The sequence below is a fragment of the Dreissena polymorpha genome, chromosome 3 (assembly GCF_020536995.1).
Source record: "Dreissena polymorpha isolate Duluth1 chromosome 3, UMN_Dpol_1.0, whole genome shotgun sequence".
Lineage (NCBI taxonomy): Eukaryota > Metazoa > Mollusca > Bivalvia > Myida > Dreissenidae > Dreissena > Dreissena polymorpha.
This window is the reverse complement of record NC_068357.1, coordinates 136,954,910-136,962,779: the sequence shown is the minus strand read 5'-3', so window position 1 is coordinate 136,962,779 and position 7,870 is coordinate 136,954,910.

The following is a 7,870-nucleotide window of genomic DNA, read 5'->3' as shown; positions in this document are numbered from 1 at the left end:
TGTTTTTTTTTTATACTTTTCGTTAATTTTGACATAATTTAAAATTTTTCAGGACGATTAAGGCCTCATATAAGCGTGTTTGGTGTCTTTGTTTTTCAAAAATACCGTACATTACAACAGAAGCTAATTAAATCTTATTGTTTTACCTGCATGGAAAGCCCACGCGTGTATTTAAAAAAGGTATCATGGTTTTTCGGCATTGTTTGACATGACTATCAATAGGGCGGAATATTAACTATTCGCCCCAACTTTTTAAAATGAATATTAAATATTTTGTTTTGCGTCTAATACATGGATCAACATATTTTTTCAGACAAGCCATGACCTCTTTTGGCGTCGATTTGTCTCGATAATTATAATGCCGTAAATGTGAATGCCAACGAAAAAGCGCATTCAAATTGTATGATTTTTGAGAATTCAAACTGACAACTAATTATTGTATTTATTCTTATAAGAAAAACTGTTTCACACTGTTAAGATTTCAAATTTTTACACTTACTAATGGCTGAATGCATTCAATAACATCAATATATTAGACATTAATGACCTGTGCTGAATAATTGGTCGAGCGTGTTTTTGTATTGTCTTTGTTGATTGCAATTCAATTAAATATATCACTGTGTTTTATCCTGCGGTTTTTGTCGCAATTCACTTATATCAATAGTTTGGTTTAAACACGATGGCACACATGAAAATTTTACTGGTGTTTGTCACATTGCGTAAGTGCATTTTAAAGCAAGTCAGTTTTTGCTATCGGTTTCCATAAGTATTAAACTTGTTAAAGATATTTCTGTAGTGTAGCTGTTTCATCTCAAATACGGTTATCGTTTTTTAAGTTTGTGTCTCAAGAAAATTACGTTTGAAAACTACCAAACGACGCCGAATCTGTCTTAAACTTGAAAACAATAAATGCTCCGTCCTTAAATGAAGTTAAAATGCACATAAAAAACAATCTTATACTTGATCGAATGTCCTATCTAGACCGATGAAGTAGCCTAAAGGGCGGATTTACAAATATATATAAAAAAAAACGATGAAGTAGCCTAAAGGGCGGATTTACAAATATATAAAAGCAATGGCACTAGAGCTGACTTATATTTCTACTTTCATTATGAGTATGTATGTTACAAAGCACTCACCTAGCGCTTCTAGAGTGCGTTTCACTTACATAGCGTATATAAACGCAACTTTAGGTTTACGCACAGAGTTTACGCCGAACGTAAATAAATGCGTACGCCGTTTCACTAAAATGGGCGCACAATTTACGCTGTGTGTAAGTGTTGTTAAGCCTGTCAGGTGCGCGCGGACGCGTAAAAAAGTAATCGTCTGCAACAGTATCTACTGTAAAGCGAGATTATACGATTTGTTTACATGTGTTAAATTGTAATATATTGATAAAATATGTTACAATAACACAAAATAGGCCCACAAAAAAAATACATTGAAGACGAATGTCATAACATGCAGCAAAGACAAATTAGCGCCCCGAGACGATTGTGACGAATGTATTTCGTACATATTTATTTCTCCGAATTTTTTTCTGGTGGTATTCAATTTAAAACTAGCTGCATATCCACATTTTAGCAATAAAATAAGCGATATAAAAAGCATTCTAATAAATCTCGCGTTTACTTGAATAAATTACCTCCCTTAACATAACGGAATATCAAAAATACGTATATAGACAACCTTGTACCTTGCAAAGCGTGATAATAAACCGCGTGCCCGTGCCACTCGTTCTCCAATGACTTACTAAATAAAACTCAAACTATCTACACACATCTCGACTAACTACAACCCCGGCAAGTAGGTAATCAGGATAAATATACATGTAGGAAATTATGGACAAAACAGTCAAAGACTAATATAACCTGTATCTTGTCTAATTATAACCCAGAAAGGTCCAGCTAAAATGACTCCGTGAAGGGGCGTGGGACCTGTAAATAAAATCTGAACAACACGTACACATTATAACCCAGAACAACACTATCACATGTCTGGAATAGATTTTTGTGAGAAGTACGATATCACACTGTGAGCATCAGGCTACAGGATACCCCTCACATAATTGAAACCAGACATCTACATGTAAGCTGGAGTAGATTCAATTTACAATTTAACATGCTGAATATCAATGTATGGTTCATATACTGAATACCACTACCAAATATCTAAAATAGATAATTTTTTGTGAGAATTACGATATCACATTGTGATCATCAGGCTACAGAACAGCCCTCACAAAATCGAAACCAAAAAATATATACATATTAGCTGAAAAAAATTCAAACGAGAATTAAGAATCTCAGTACAACATCAACAACACACAATGCTAAAATGACGGAAGGGTACGTTTTCCCTAATACGCAGGTTACTCAGCCTCTTTACAACGGGAGGTTACGCCAATTTTTCTGATTTACGCGAAATACATATCTGGCGTATATTTACGACATAATTTACGCACTGCGTTAATTTACGCTGTTTATTGAAACGCGTTTTTGAGAACAAGATTTGCGTACGCAAATATTTACGGAATGATTATTTGCGTACGCAGCTTAGTGAAATGCACTCCTAGTCACTTGTGCAAAATGTTACTTTTGTGTTAAACGGATATTAATAACGACGCCGTGTTACCTTAATTGGACTTAAATTGCAAAATCTAAATCTGTTCTGTTCTTTGACATGCTTTGCGGGAATTAAACATTTTAAACACTAAATTCCGCCAAATTGCACCTTTTTAATTGAAATTCAGCAACACTCAAATGATTTCATATTGCAAAGCCAAGTTTAAACTTAATTTAGTTCACTGAAACATCATAGGTCATCCTAATTTCGATTTTTATTTACATTTTGTGATATAAAACACATAATATACACATACGCGAGTTTTTGTAGTTTTTCTAACAGCGAATCCTCTTTAAAAAACAATGAATATATTTTATGTTGTAGCCGTTTATTCGTCGGTAACTCCCGATAACGTCCGATATTATTGAACAACACGTTTTAATACACCACATTAAATACTTGATGCGATATTGTTTTTTTTTACATTAGCAGTGAAAACATTGACTATAATTATTGGTTGTAAACTGAACATGGTACATTGCCTAAAACTTGAGTGAAAAGGATAAATGTTATTTTATTTTTTGTTATTGATTTATGTACTTCAAAAGTTATATATGAGAATTCGACTTCTCTTGATTTGAAGTCTTTATCATAATTAATAAATACATTAATATAACATATCGATATCTGAGTCAGCAACACGTACACAATTGCGGCTATATATATATATACATAAATAACAATATAGCAAACAGTTTTAAAAAAAGTATAAAGGTCAGTTAAATTATCAAAACAAGACATGCGTCTAAAAAAGCACAATTTAACATGTGGACTAATGTTTTTTTACTAGTATTTGCGTCATGACTGTGAACAACAGTGTCACTTTGTTACACGACACTCTGAGAAAATACTCATTAGGCTACTTGTTTTCCACCCGTGTTATTCCGTACCGGCGATACAGTATTTCTAAATGTACACGTTCTTCATCAAATGTCAGACATGGGCATAAAACCATAAGAGTTAATAAATAAATATTCACCCCAAAAATCATATAAAATGATTAAATATAAAAATTGAAATCTTTACAATCAAGTTCATCTAGAAACGTTCGAGTCTTTTATGAATATATATGTGTGTGCTCACAAACATACCTAATCTTTTTTGGCAAACGTCATCATTCCACTCTACATTTATTTTCATTATCAAGCAATGCTCATTTGAACTATCGTTATTCGGTTCTTTTCTGGCCCACTTCTGAAATCCTTCCTGATTCTGCATCGGAATACGATCACCGCTATGTGCCCATTTCCAGTTTCCATCGATAATACCGTCACTGCCACCAAGAAAAATATCCAAATTTTTATAAAATGTATTCTTTATGAATTCGTTTTCTTCCTTACTGTTGATCTCTACTAGGAACCCACCGATATCAGAGCAGACTTTAGTTGCGAGTTATCATCCGTATTGTGATTTGGCCTAAGATAGATACTTTGCCGTGAATGCCAACCAAACTAGACACGCCCAACGCATTGAAAAGTGAGCTTATCAAAATCTGCCTCTGATTTATTTATCCTCGCCTCGGAATCAAGCAGAGCCGATGTAGCAAGCTTTACTCCTTCTAATGTCCGATTAAAATCCTCCTCTAATTAAATTATCCTCGCCTCGAAATCAGGCAGAGCGGATATGTCACGCTTTACTCCTTCTTATCCCCGGTTAAAAACTTCATTCAGGGAATCCAATTTAGTCATGATTCTGTCCATTTGTTTTTTGATTTCTCGACTTTGATTGACTGTAATGTCATTAATACGTTTAACGTGTGATTTCGTTTCGCTTTGATTTATCACGTTTGAAGTCAGACTCCGGTCTATCCTATCAACATTTTTGATTGTAGAATTGGCATTTCTGTGTATCATTTAAACTTCTTTTTTTCAGCGATATTTTCTCCGACATAAAACCTTTTCTAATAACTTGATGGAAGATAAATTGGTCTGTTGTCTGTCGCTTTTCGGCTTTTTCACATCCACATTGGCTGGCGTTTTGAACATAACTTTAAAATCTATCCGTTCCATGCAAGAGATGTGCCAACTGGCTGGAAACATTTCCCATTTCATGGCGAAGTTATGCAATGTCTGCCTCCATGGCATCTCTTATAGCGTTTTTCTTTTTATCCAGCACATTTACAAGTCCTGAGCTGCACACGACACTAATAAGTAAACTCAGGACCGTTACTAGGCCAACGCGCGTCATTGTTGCGAATATGTACAATTTAACTCTACATAAAAGTCACAAGTTGACAAATTATTTAATTTGATTTAGTGAAAACGATGTCTATTCGGATTTTTTCAATCAATGTTTAACTGTTTTCTGACAATCAAAACATTATCTAAAAAAGCATTTTAATTTACAAGGTCCACCCACTTCATGTGGATTTGTTTATGGTCCAATTAGCATAAGTATTCCAGGACATGACCGTCCGTCTAAAAACGTTCGCCATAGTTGTGTTTAATTTTACGATTAAACTTGTTAAATCTTTATATAATTCAGTTTCTTCCTGTGTCCGGTTGAATGGGTGTCATTTGTTGCTTAAGACAAGGGTGTTCGTTGTCGCCTCCATTGTTCTTTTTTTGCCCCCGGATCGAATGATCGGGGTTATGTTGTTTTTGGCCTGTCTGTCTGTCATTTTGTCATTCTGTCCCAAAACTTTAACATTTAAGCATTCAACGGAGTACCTGTCGACCAAGCTACTGAGTGGATAATCAGAATGTGTAAAACGACAGGGGGTATTATTTGAATAACAAGACAGGACCAGGCAAGATATAGGTTTTGTATTACGTGGTCAGTAAGATCTGAGGTTGCCAATAGTACCATACAAATTGTTAAATCAAAATGATAATGACGAAGATATTGGAATATTCAAGAATAGAGCAGATGGAACTCGTTCGAGTTTCTTCAAAGGAAGAGTGCATCAAGAACATGATGCAGCTCTTTGGTTCATATGATATAATCGGAGTGCATGAAGAGAACAGACTGTTCGCAATGGCATCTAAGGACGTGCAATTAATGATATCTCCGATGACTTATTAACCTGTGAAAGTCGAGGTAAAACATTACTCAAGTAATTTGCAGAGAAAAGGCTGAAATAGCAGAATGTTGAATTTTGTGCTCCTATTCAAAAGGTACAGTCCAAAACATTTGCATATCCCTATTAGGAGACAGTCCGCGAAAAGAAGAAAGTGACAAAGATTTTAAAGGCTGACAGAAAGCTAATGCAGAGACTTTTTCAACGCAGCTTATTCGGGGTGAGCTGTAGAAACAGCATCTGTACTAGAACATGAACTTTCTGATGTGTCATTATCATTTGCAAAGGCCAGTGGTAAAATGCATAAAACCCAGAATTCAAACATACTCCAAGTGCTTACAAAGGGCAATGATATAAAGACGCCTCTAGTTGTTCCGACAACGACTGATGCAACATGTGCAAAAATTGATGGACACGCGATAATACAGAGTTTAGATAAGCCTGAGGACTGTCGAACATTTGGACAATATACAACTGTTTTTGTAACATCTGTTTTAAGTCATTTCAGTGCAAACACTACCCAAGTTGATGTGACTTTTGATCGATACTTTGGAAGTAAATATATCCAAGAAGCAATGAGAGTTAAGACGAAAGGAAAGGGTCGACCTATTAGGAAGCTTATACCAAGTCCAAACGTTCCTCTTCCGCAAATATGGGAACAGTATATAACACACGATGGCAATAAAGCAGACTTGGCTGAATTTCTCTCAAACGAATTGCTAAAACATTAAGAAAATCTTCCAGCAGGATAAACTATAGTTGTAGGAGGTGGATTTCCAGGTGATATTGATTCAAAGTCGAGTTCTTTTGATGCGACAAGCCTATGTGTAAATCATGAGGAGGCAGATACGCGGATAATATTGCACTCAACGGACGCTATTGATAGAGGCTACGGGCGTTTAGAAGTATATTGTAGAGACACTGACGTTCTGCTCTTGTTAATATACCACCTTGGAGCTGACGCCGATGTATATATAATATCTGGTACAGGCAAACAAAGAAAATGTTATCCTGTGCACACAATATCTGAAAAACTAGGTGACAATATCAGAAGGAACATTTTGGGGTTTCACGCATTGACAGGAGGCGACACCACGTCTGCTCTAAATGGAATAAGTAAGAAAACCACCTGGGTGAGGAATATCGCACAACCTTATACATTGGAGGGTGTTGGTAGAGAGATGGTGATACTCTAGCTGTTTCTAAATTTCTGTGTGTGCTCTACGGCTGCTGTCAGGACCTCCCATTGACACATGTAGGTATCGGTTATTTTTGAAAGCCAGGAAGAGTTTGGATTTGTTACGCCCTACAAATGATGCGCTTGAACTTCACATCAAAAGGGCAAATTATCAGGCAAAGATATGGCTAAATGCCACAGATAAGGCTTTTCAGCCTGATGATCCTCTTTATACTGGCGCATGGAAACTTGAAGAAAATTCATTGAAAGCGGTATGGACGAGGAAACCAAAGGTCCCTGCAGCATGTGTCCAGTTAGTATCATGTGGCTGTCAAACCATGTGTAGTACAGCACGAAGTAAGTGCTATCGATCTGACAAATGATGCTTGTTTGAATGCGCATGTGAAGCGAATGGCTGTTTAAACCCTAGATAATATTGTAAAAGATAAAAGATAAGGAGATACATATACTGCCATAGTAATTTGTGTTTTGGAACAAAACTGTTAATTTATGTAACGTTTGTTAAATAAATTATCACACAAGACCGTGATTATCTTCAGCATGATGGCCATAATATTGCATTGAAGTCAGATGAACATTTGTTTTATATTATAAATGGTACTTCAAGATTTTGAAATAAATTACTAAATAGATCACTGTTTTGGTAAAATAATTTCTGTTTTACATTATTCATATCTATAACAATTAATACTAATTTGGTGAATTAAAAATAACTTATCTTGCATAAATATGACATTATAGAATGTTTAGTATTAAGAACTTTATTAGAGTATACTATTTGAGCTGAAAATGTTTATTTAAAATAGTTTTTATCATACAATTTATATAAAACAATATATATATATATAGACTGTAACGTAGATCACACATGTTTACTTGTAACTATACTTTCATAGTTTAAAGTCTCGCATTTGTATTGATAGGATAATGCAGAAATAATTTTGGTTCTTATTATAAAAAGTTTTTATATTGAAAAACGCAAAAAGTCTTAAAAGTCTTAAAATGAACATTGTTTTCTTTTAATTTAG